The sequence below is a fragment of the Lactuca saligna genome, chromosome 2 (assembly GCF_052625555.1).
Source record: "Lactuca saligna cultivar CGN05327 chromosome 2, ASM5262555v1, whole genome shotgun sequence".
Taxonomy (NCBI): Eukaryota; Viridiplantae; Streptophyta; class Magnoliopsida; order Asterales; family Asteraceae; genus Lactuca; species Lactuca saligna.
This window is the reverse complement of record NC_136418.1, coordinates 173,251,452-173,262,115: the sequence shown is the minus strand read 5'-3', so window position 1 is coordinate 173,262,115 and position 10,664 is coordinate 173,251,452. Positions and strand designations below refer to the sequence as shown.

At 35.9% G+C, this 10,664-nt stretch overlaps 1 pseudogene; it reads right to left on the bottom strand.

The window, feature by feature from the left end:
* Positions 1 to 592: 592 nt before the first annotated feature.
* Positions 593 to 3,241, bottom strand: LOC145032827 (ABC transporter G family member 6 pseudogene; annotated as a pseudogene).
* Positions 3,242 to 10,664: the final 7,423 nt, after the last annotated feature.

The window sequence follows — 10,664 nt, the reverse complement described above, 5'->3', positions numbered from 1 at the left end:
TAAGAAATGATAGGAAACACACATATGATAATACCTAATTGAAGGTTAAAAAAATCCAAAGGTGTTCAAGAAGAGGGTAGATAGATGAAGTAATAAGAGTAATAATTTTAGGTACCCAATTCGTCACCAAACTTTTATATATTTACTTTACTTGAATACTTGTCTACCTGGCTTTTAATTTAATTTTGCAAGCTCACCCATTTATCATTTATGAGCAATACCTAAAGTTTATATTTATATACGAACCTTCAACTCCCCCCTCCCACCCTATCCAACCCCATTAATTATGCTCACGTTCTTTTTCCTTCTTTTAGTTTAATAATTAAATGCTTTTCGCTTTGAAAGTCAATAAAACTTTATGTTCAATAATTTAACACGTAAACACTTGATATCTTGTGGACAAATATTCATCAATCAATAAATTAAGATGTTAAGAGTAAAAAAAAAAAAAACTAATGGAAATATTTTAGGCTAAACGAAACATTGGTTTTAATATAAAATTTTAATTCTACTGAAGACATACATAATTTCCTTATATCATTTAACTTATTTCATTTTATATTTTAGCTGTAGGTATTTTTACAAGAGAAAAGAAAATCAAATAAAAGTACAATAATCTTGGAATGTTTCAACCAAACGAATTTAATTCTGTAAAACGACCTATTTAGCTAAATATTTAATAATACAATTTTTATTATTTTTTTAATAAAACTTAAGTTGTTATTTTTTTTCCCCTTCCCGCCAAATTAAAAAACTTATACAATAGTACCCCCAAGATTATGTAGTTTACACTCTACCGCCTTTTGTTCTTGCTTCCGATCAACAAGCAGAAGTAGAACAAGATTCGGAAGAAGAAGCCCCATGCGATGGTGATCCAGAGGCAATCCAACTTGGTCAGATCATTGACGCCTTGCTGCTTCAGTATGTCGGCACCGGTGGTCAGACATGTTCCGGCGGTGATGTTCACCCCTAATGTTTGGCTCATGCTTTGTAACAGCCTCAATTTGGTGTCTTCATCGGCTATGCCAAGAGGGCTGCCGTCGAAGATCTGAGTTCCTCGAACGAAACATCTCAATGGGTCTTGGAATTCGTTGTGTAAAACTGCTTCGTATGGGTATTTGACCAAAGAAATATAGTGAAACCATATCCAGTAATCGGGAATTCGATCACGATTGATGAAGAAGCCGCTGAACAGGAGGTAGTAAGCGAGAATTGCGACGACAATCACGTACCCGATCATAACATGTGGGATAACGCCGGAGAGAAATGTCACGAAAGAGCTTCCGGCCCAAAAAGAGGCCAAGATTATGGCGAAGTAGAACAAGAAGCCTTTACCTCCGCCGGCGAGTCCGACAGCCCAAAATGTGATTACTGCGAATGCCAAGGAGAGGATAATGAGAGTTGGGATCGCTACGAGTGAAGAAGAGAGGACGTAGGAAGAACGTCTGTAAGCATTGTAAGCGGTTTCTCTCATGAAAATGAAACGTTCATGGAGGAAAACAGGTAATGCGTCTGCACAAGTGTAGAAGGTTGTCGACATGGCAAAAGCGAAGAATCCGAGTCGTTCACGAACGCCTCTCGGGGAATCATCCAGCTTCCAAAACACGGTGGCGAGTATAAAACCAGTCACCACAACTGCACCCAACCTGGTAATGAATAGCTCCGGCGTTCTCCATTGATTTTTGAAAGCCCGCCTTGACAAAACCATCATCTCCGTCCATATTGGATTGGCAAAGGTAGGGACCATGGATTTTCTGTTAGGGTCGCTGGTGGCTCCGGAGACTAATTTGCCGCGTGATATACTCGCACTTATCGCTTCTGTAAGCGATAAGCCATGTGTCGGAGTTTCGTTGCCGGTGGTTTGGGTGTGTCGGGATCGCTTCAGGAGTTGCCATGATTTGTTGAATTCGACTAGGCTTTTTGTTCCTCCAGGAGAACCTTCGAGATCTCTGATCAGATCGAGGGCAAATTCCGTACGATTTTCTTTCTCCGGGATTGGATGGCCAAAATCGGCGAAGAAGGAAAGGAGATTTGCCGGCGAGCCACTGTAAACGGTCTGTCCACGAGACAGAAACAATAGCCGGTCAAGTAACCCGAGAAGCCGGTAACTTGGCTGGTGTACGGACATTATGACGATGCTTCCAGTTTGTGCAATACGTTGCAGCACCTTCACTACCATGTAAGCACTGGTGGAGTCGAGGCCGGACGTTGGCTCATCCAGAAACAGGAGAATAGGATCGTGAATGATATCAGCACCGATGGAAACACGTCGTCGTTCTCCGCCTGAGACTCCTCTGTGTCCTTCGTCACCGATGATTGTTTTGGCGGCGTTTCGGAGCCCTAACTGATCGATTAGGGCTTGAACTCTCAGCTTCTTCTTTGTTTTTGATAGCGACCGAGGGAGGCGGAACTCGGCAGCGTACATCAACGTTTCTTCCACGGTTAACATCGGAAATAACAGATCGTCTTGCATGACATAAGCTGAGATCACCTTTAGCAATCTGGATTCTAATTGATCTCCATTCAAAGTTATGTTACCTTTCAAACTTCCTTTGGAGATTCGATTCGCCAAAGCATCAATCAACGTAGATTTCCCAGATCCACTAGCTCCAAGCACCGCCAGTATCTCGCCGTCCCTCGCTTGACCAGAAATTTCATTCAACAAAATCTTGCTCCTCGAAACCAGCTTCTCTCCTCCAACTGGTTCCGCCGCCATCGCCGGAAGAGCGGCAGGCCTATTCCGACCTCCGAGAACAGCCGGAATCCCGAATTTGTTCCGTACCTTCACGCTATAGGTCAGATTACTGAAGGCCAAAACAAACGGCAACGGCTGAGGCTCGTTGTTCATCTGGTTCATTTCCAAAACACGATGACCTGACGTCTCATCACCATTTACTTCATTAACATACTTCAAAAGCTCCCCAAGAGTCGGAGAGGCCGGCGCTAACCCGGACGTCTCCGGAATGTCCTCCACCCCTATACGAGCAGACATCTTTCCACCGGAAATTACACGCGAATAATGCTAACACCAACGTAGATTTTTATATGTGCATAAATAGAATACAGACAGTATCATATATAAACCATCCGTTGATGCTGATTCTTTCCTGCGAAACGTCGTCGTTATTCTACAACAGATGATATATCGGTCTAAAAGAGCAAAAATTATACCTTCTGCTTATTAAAACACTCTCAATGCATCATTGAAGGTGAACTTGTTTGTATATATATACACATATATAAATAGATGGACAAAACCTATTAATAGCGTGTGTATATATATATATATATATATATATATATATATATATATATATATATATATATATATATATATATATATATATATATATATATATATATATATATATATATATATATATATATATATATATATACACACACACACGAAAGAACCAAATTTTTTTTTTCAAGTTCTACAGTTTATTTTTTATCGAAAAAAAACTAAAAGTATCTAAATTCATAACTTAACATTGCAAATGTTACATATATTTTTCGGATTCACCGTGTGAATTTAGATTCACATTGTCAGTATTAAAATATTCATATTGTGAATTATACGAAAGAAATTTTTTTTATCGAATTTCATATTATTGGAAAAATGATAAAAAGTTATGAATTTCTATATTGTTAGTTTTTTTTTTTATAAAAAATAAGTTCTAAACGTTGACAAAAATATTGGTTCCTTAGTTAATTATGATTCTCTATTGAATATCACTATATATATATATATATATATATATATATATATATATATATATATATATATATATATATATATATATATATATATATATATATATATATATATAGAGAGAGAGAGAGAGAGAGAGAAAGAGAAAGAGAGAAAGAGAGTGTGTGAGGTTTAAAAGAGAACCATAATTAACAAGGAACAAATCGTGACGTCGGAAATAATAATGATCAACGGTCAAAAAAATATATGTGCACTTGTACATTGGACGCACACACACCGGATTATACCACAAAATTCACCTCCTTACCAAGAAAAACACATCTTTTTTTCGTTTTAAATATTTTTTAGGCAGCATTTTTTTATCGAAAAAAAACGAATTTACCGTTGTTCTCTATTTTTTGTTATCCTTCCATGGAGATCGATGTTAATATAAAAAACGAACTTTTTTTTTTCGTAAAAACCCACTTCATTTTATTAGTTTTTTCAATATTTAAGTTTATTTTTATAAAAAAAACTAATTATACCAAAAAAAATTGTACTCTATTAATAAACATTAACACCGACCAAACAAAATCTCGATTAGTGTCGATTCATACTGTGAATCTAAACTGTAAATATTTCAATTTTTAACATTCACAATGTGAAAAGGTTTGATCAGTTCAGATTCACATTGTGAATCTGACTTACTATTAAGTACACTGTAAATCTGAGAAGGTTGACAATGTGAATAAAACGCTATCAATTACTAGCTTCTTGGTAACCTTGTGATTTTCCCTGATCCAAGCGTGAGTCCTGTGCTTCCGGTAGTATATGCATCTACTACCTTTCACACCTACTCATACTCGTCCCAAGTATTGTCTCGCAGTTTTCCAAGTCCTAAAATCACAAAACAATTTTACACATATGAGTGTGTCCAGATAATCATAAAAATTTCCCGTAGACTCTACTAGGACTTCTTCTATGCGTATCTTCAATTGTTAATTCTGCTTCAACTCGGTTGGTAGTGGAAATTCCAGATGATAGGAAAAATTTAAGAATTACACCAATCGTTCTATCATACCGTCAATCGAATGTGTACATTCAGATGTACCGTACTTCTCTAGACGTACTGCTATTTTATTAGACGTATTCTAAAGGCAAGATACCTCTTATGATATTTTCCGATAGGTATCATTCACTGTCGTAAGCCATCTCATTTCCTCTATTTTCTCAGTCTATCATGGTTCGCATCACTTCCTGAACTTCTGCAATTGTGATAGGTTCGGGTGCAGGCACAACGACCGATGCATGACCCATCACATTCTTAGGCTCAGGTTGTCATCTTCCTCAGATATTTCCTAATATGTCTTCACCATGACGTTTTGTACACCCAAGCATACGTTCGGTGTACCGAGGTGAGAATTTTAAGATAGGAAAGATTTTAATTACGATAGACGTATAGATCTCCTTGTCACACCGAGAAGTTATATGCCCGTTCTAATACTGTAATCAAACGTTTAGAAATCTGAACATATAAAATTTCCAGATCCGGTCGGCAACAGACCATAGATCCAAACAAATAATATCATGTAAGGCATCTTTATAACTATAACATAAAACATTTTAGGCATCTTTCCTAAAATAAACCAGTGCTCACACCTCACAATTATCGTTTAGCATTGTAAGTTTAAGTCTAGAAATTTCCTACAAATTCCTAGTTCGCTTAAACTAATGCTCTGATACCAACTGTGACATCCCCATTTTCTTGGCCAGAAAAGACCGATTTTGTTTATGCTTTATAAAAATCAGAGTTCTTCTTTTAATAAAAATGTTGCGGAATTTGTTCCCAGAAAAACACGATAAATACGTTATGAAAACATTTTCGAAGAAACGTATTTTATTCATTTTAAAACATTTGGGATGTCATCGTTAATACAGAAACATAAGCATAAACAAAACTTACATTTATTTACACTAGTGATCTACATCTCTTTAAATCCCTCAGTGTAATGTGACTTCATATCAACACCATAGTTTGATTATTTTGTCTTCGGCATGTACTTTCTTTTGTAACATAACATTTTTGTAGAGGAAACATATCACTGAAAGAATTTACACGCCCCGCCGCTTTGCTCGGGTACACTGCTAATGTGTGTGTGTGTGTATATATATATATATACGCGCACACACACACACACAGAGTGAAATGATAGTTCAAATAAAAATAGTAAATAGTGTAAAAACATAAAAATACTAATTTTATATTATTTTTCTGCAATGAATTCTATATCATCAACTTTATGTCATTATTCAATAATAAATAGATAAATATTTACACGTTAAAACTAATATTAAAATTTACCACAATAATGCGCATGTACAAAAGTTATAATAAAATAATATTATTCTAATGAATATATGAATAATAAGATATTAATATTCACATTAGAATTACTTCAATAATACACATATGCATCATTCATTGTAGAATAGTAATATAAATATTGTATTGTTATCGTTTTTACATTGTTTAGTGTTTTTTTAACTTATATATATATATATATATATATATATATATATATATATATATATATATATATATATATATATATATATATATATATATATAGGGAAGGGTTATATGGAAAATAAAAAACCCTAAAAAACCCAAAAAATCATAAAAATGCATAAAACAAAATACTTAGACATCATTTTTTTTATTCTATATTCTTAAAAATCGTAGCTTTTTTATAAAATAAAAAAAAGGATTTGTGATCTCTAAATACTTTTTTATGTATTTTTATGATTTTTAGGGTTTTTTGTTTTCCATAGAACCAAAACACACACACACACACACACACACACATATATATATATATATATATATATATATATATATATATATATATATATATATATATATATTGAGAGAGAGAGAGAGAGAGTAGGGTTCAATTGAGAAAAAAAAAAGATTGAGAATGAGAGAATCATTCTCAACCAATCATTTAATCTAAACATAAAAAGACACGATGACAAACTTGTAAATATGATAATAAGTTAATAACCTTTAATCTCAAATACGTAACTGTAGAGAATTAGATAACAGTTCAAATGTAACACTCTATTTATTTATTTATTAAATAAATAATTTAATAAGCAAATAGTAGCCCTAAAATAGATAATTATATGTCAAAGGTTGGTCTCGAGGAGTTAATTGTCACACTCTAGGAGATTGGGGGTTAAAAGTGTAAATCTGAACTTAATTTGTAAGTTTTATAGAAGACAAGGACTAAATGGAAATTATTAGGACTTCATGGAAGAGATTTTGGAGACCTAGGGGCTGTTTGGTAAATCAGGTATTAGATTTGAAGGGGATTTCCGAAGATAGGGTAAAAAAGGTAAAATTTGGGCTTAGTTTGAAAAGATATGAGAAGAGTGGGGCTAATTGTGGCATTATGGAAAAAATGTTTAAGGGTGTCGGGTATATAGAGAATAAACCCTAACCCTATTGACCATCTTATGCAGCCGACCTTATACCTCCCTCCAGCTGCCGTCCTCACCTCCCCATCTTTTATTCCCGGCGTCACCCACCCTTGCCACCGTTGTTAGCCGCCGCTGTCACCTGTCGGAGTATTCTCAGCTGTTACTACCGTCTAACCCCCCTGATGCTCCTCTCGCCACTGAACTCGAGGATGAATCCGTAGGTGCAGCGTCTGTCAGCCGGTTGGGCGGTTGTGGTGTCACTGCCATGGCGAAACCCCGTCTGTTGCCGCCATCCATTGTCACCGTGTTCGTTTCTTCTACCTTCTTCTTTCTTTCTCCGGTGCTACGACCACCAGTACCGCCGCTGATATTCGGGATTGTTTATGTGGGAGTATATTTCTTAGCTGGGAACCAAAAGAACCGCCGCCACCACCAGGAGGTGGTGGCTATTATGGAAAGAGGTTGATATCATCGTCGTGCACCATCAGAAGGGTGGTTGGATGATTGAAGAATGAAGCACATGTGGGTGTTGGTCTCTCTTTGTAAGCAAAACGCATGTTTGTGTGTGTGTTTTCGGTTATAGTGTTTGTTGCGCGTTGGCCAGAAAACCGAGAACAACCAACACCACCACCGTGAGGTGGTGGCTGCCGCCATGTGCTGCCTGTGTGTGTTCATTTTGTTAGTGTGTGTTTATTTTGAGCTTAGCATTGTAATGTGTAAATTGCAAATTGGAATAATGAAAGAAATTGAATACCACCACCTTAGGGTGGTGGCTGCCGCCACCGGCCGCTGTGTCGAGTGGCGGTGTGCTTTGCCTCGTGGTGTTGATTCGTTTGGGGTGCTTGAAACCCTAATGGGCCCAAAGAAGCTCAAATGGTCCAAATAAAGCTTAATGTACTCTAATGGATCCAATAAAACCCTAATGGGCTTAATAATATTTTAGTGGGCTTAATGGGCCCAATAAAGCACTAATTGGTCTAAAAGCCCAACAAATTAATAAATGGGCTAGTATTTGGGTTGAAAACCCTAATTAGGATTTGGAAAACCCTAATGCCATCAAAACCCTAATTTTGGAGAATTAATCGAGACACATGGGACTTATTAATAACTTGGAATATTAAATATTAATCATTTGCAGAAATTAATCTAAGTAATATTGGACTTAATGGATTAAGTCCTTAATGGGTTAGGTAGGAAACTTAACCCTAATAATCATTTTATGTGAAACCCTAATTTCACTTCGATTTATTGTTGGGCTTTTCTATTGGGCGTTGATGATTGGGATATTAATTGGCTATCCAAGATCAAGCAAATGGTCTAGAGTAATTTAATGGGCCTAGGGTAAGGCCCATGTAAGGGGTTTGGCCCAATTTGGAAAATTAGGCAATAGTTTGGGCCTTAATGATTATATGATGTTGGGCCATAGAAAGAGACCATGTATAGGCCTAGACCCAATTTAGAAAATTAGACCATGTGTTGGGCTTTGATTACTAATTAACTTTGGGCCTATGGATTAGGCCTTGGGCTTGAATAAGCCAAGCTAGGAGTAATGTAGAAATTACCCAAAGAATGTACTTATGGTTATGTATAGGGACCCAATTATTAATTAGGTGTTATTTTGGTGTGGACAGTTCGAGAATCTGTCAGCCAGCAGTTGGGGTCGAGTCTGCAGGACTTCAGCAAGTGTGGGATTTTGTCTTCGGGACTTTAGCAGTGTGAGGTGAGTTACCTTCCAGTAGCGATGGGTTGATGGCCACAATATCGTCCCACCAGTAGGAGTTGTATGTTAGATGATTGTCTTTGTGATATCATCTTGGTTTGCTACTACCTGATATGTTATATGTTGGCATGATATGTTATATGTGATAGTAGTAGAGTTCGATTGTTAGGACTGAAGCATAGGTCAGACACCCCAGATATGTCTGACAATATGTGATGATATGTTTATATGTTGGCATGATATGTTATATGTGATAGTGGTAGTAGGAGGGGAATAGTCTCCAAGTTTGGTTGTTAGGACCGAAGGGTAGTTCGGACACCCCAGATATGTCTGATAGTATGTTTATGTTATGATATATGTGATAGTAGCAGTAGGGGTGGAATAGTCCCCGAGGGTCGGTTGTTAGGACCAACGGGTAGGTCAGCACCCTAGAATGGCTTGACACGGGTAGGTCAGCACCCCATAATGGCTTAACATGGGTAGGTCAGCACCCCAGAATGGCTTGACACGGGTAGGTCGGCACTCCAGGATGATCGTACCGGGTAGCTCAGCACCCCAGAATGGTCGTACCGGGTAGGCCGGGCACCCAGGAACTGCCCGAGAGTATGTATGCTTTGTGATTGTATGGTATGTGGTATGATGGGGGAACTCACTAAGCTTCGTGCTTACGGTTTTCAGTTTTGGTTTCAGGTATTTCGTGTTTAAAGGAAAGGATTCGGCTTGATCGCAGCGCATCACACTATGTTTTCCGCACATGAGATCTTTGGGATTACACTATGATATGGTTCTATGATAATATGTTTTGATTACTGACACTTTGGTTTGACACGAGATATTATTATGAATGTTTTTACACTTATGGTTTTATGTAATAACTTATTTAAAAATGAAATTTTTTGGCCTTGAAAATTGGGATGTTACATCAAACCCATTCCTAATCGATCGTTCATCATCCAAATTTCATCTCCAACCTTCAACAATCATCCAGATTTCTTCAATTAAACCCTCATCAACATCATCTAGTGTTAATCATTTATCGATCTTCATCAATAACATGTTTATCAACAACATTCAACAGTTGACAACAAAAATTCATTTTTGGTTCTTTTAATCCAACCTTCAATTCTGCTTGAATACGATCAGATTTTCAACATCTATGATTAATTATATTCCCAGCGTCAATAGATCAACATCATCGATAATCAACAAAAAATCAATTACATATCATTCATTCAAAATCAATCAGCAAATAAAACTTCAAAATTGAGGTTAGAAAAAGATCAAATCGTTTGTTTTTTTGAAAAATTTCATATAATTCTCTGTCAATCTACTCTTTTATAAGATTTAAATAGTCAAAGTATCACGTTTTTAACATTTTAAAAAAAGTTAACTTGTATGCACCCCGATTGTTTTATGAAATGTATAAACTAAATTACCATGTTATATTCACATATGAATATATGTTTTTTCACCTGAATCAATATATGATTATTAAAACACAAAACAAATATGCAATTATGTATGTTATTCATATGTGAATAATATATAAAAATCATATATATTTATGAAAATACCTTGTAATATTTATATGTGAATATAGTGTGTAATATTCATAAGTGAATATATCATCTAATATTCACAAATGAATATACTACGTAATATTCACATGTGATATACCATATAATACTATGTAATATTCACATATGAAAATATCATCTAATATTCATAAGTGAATATATCATCTAATATTCACAAGTAAATATACTA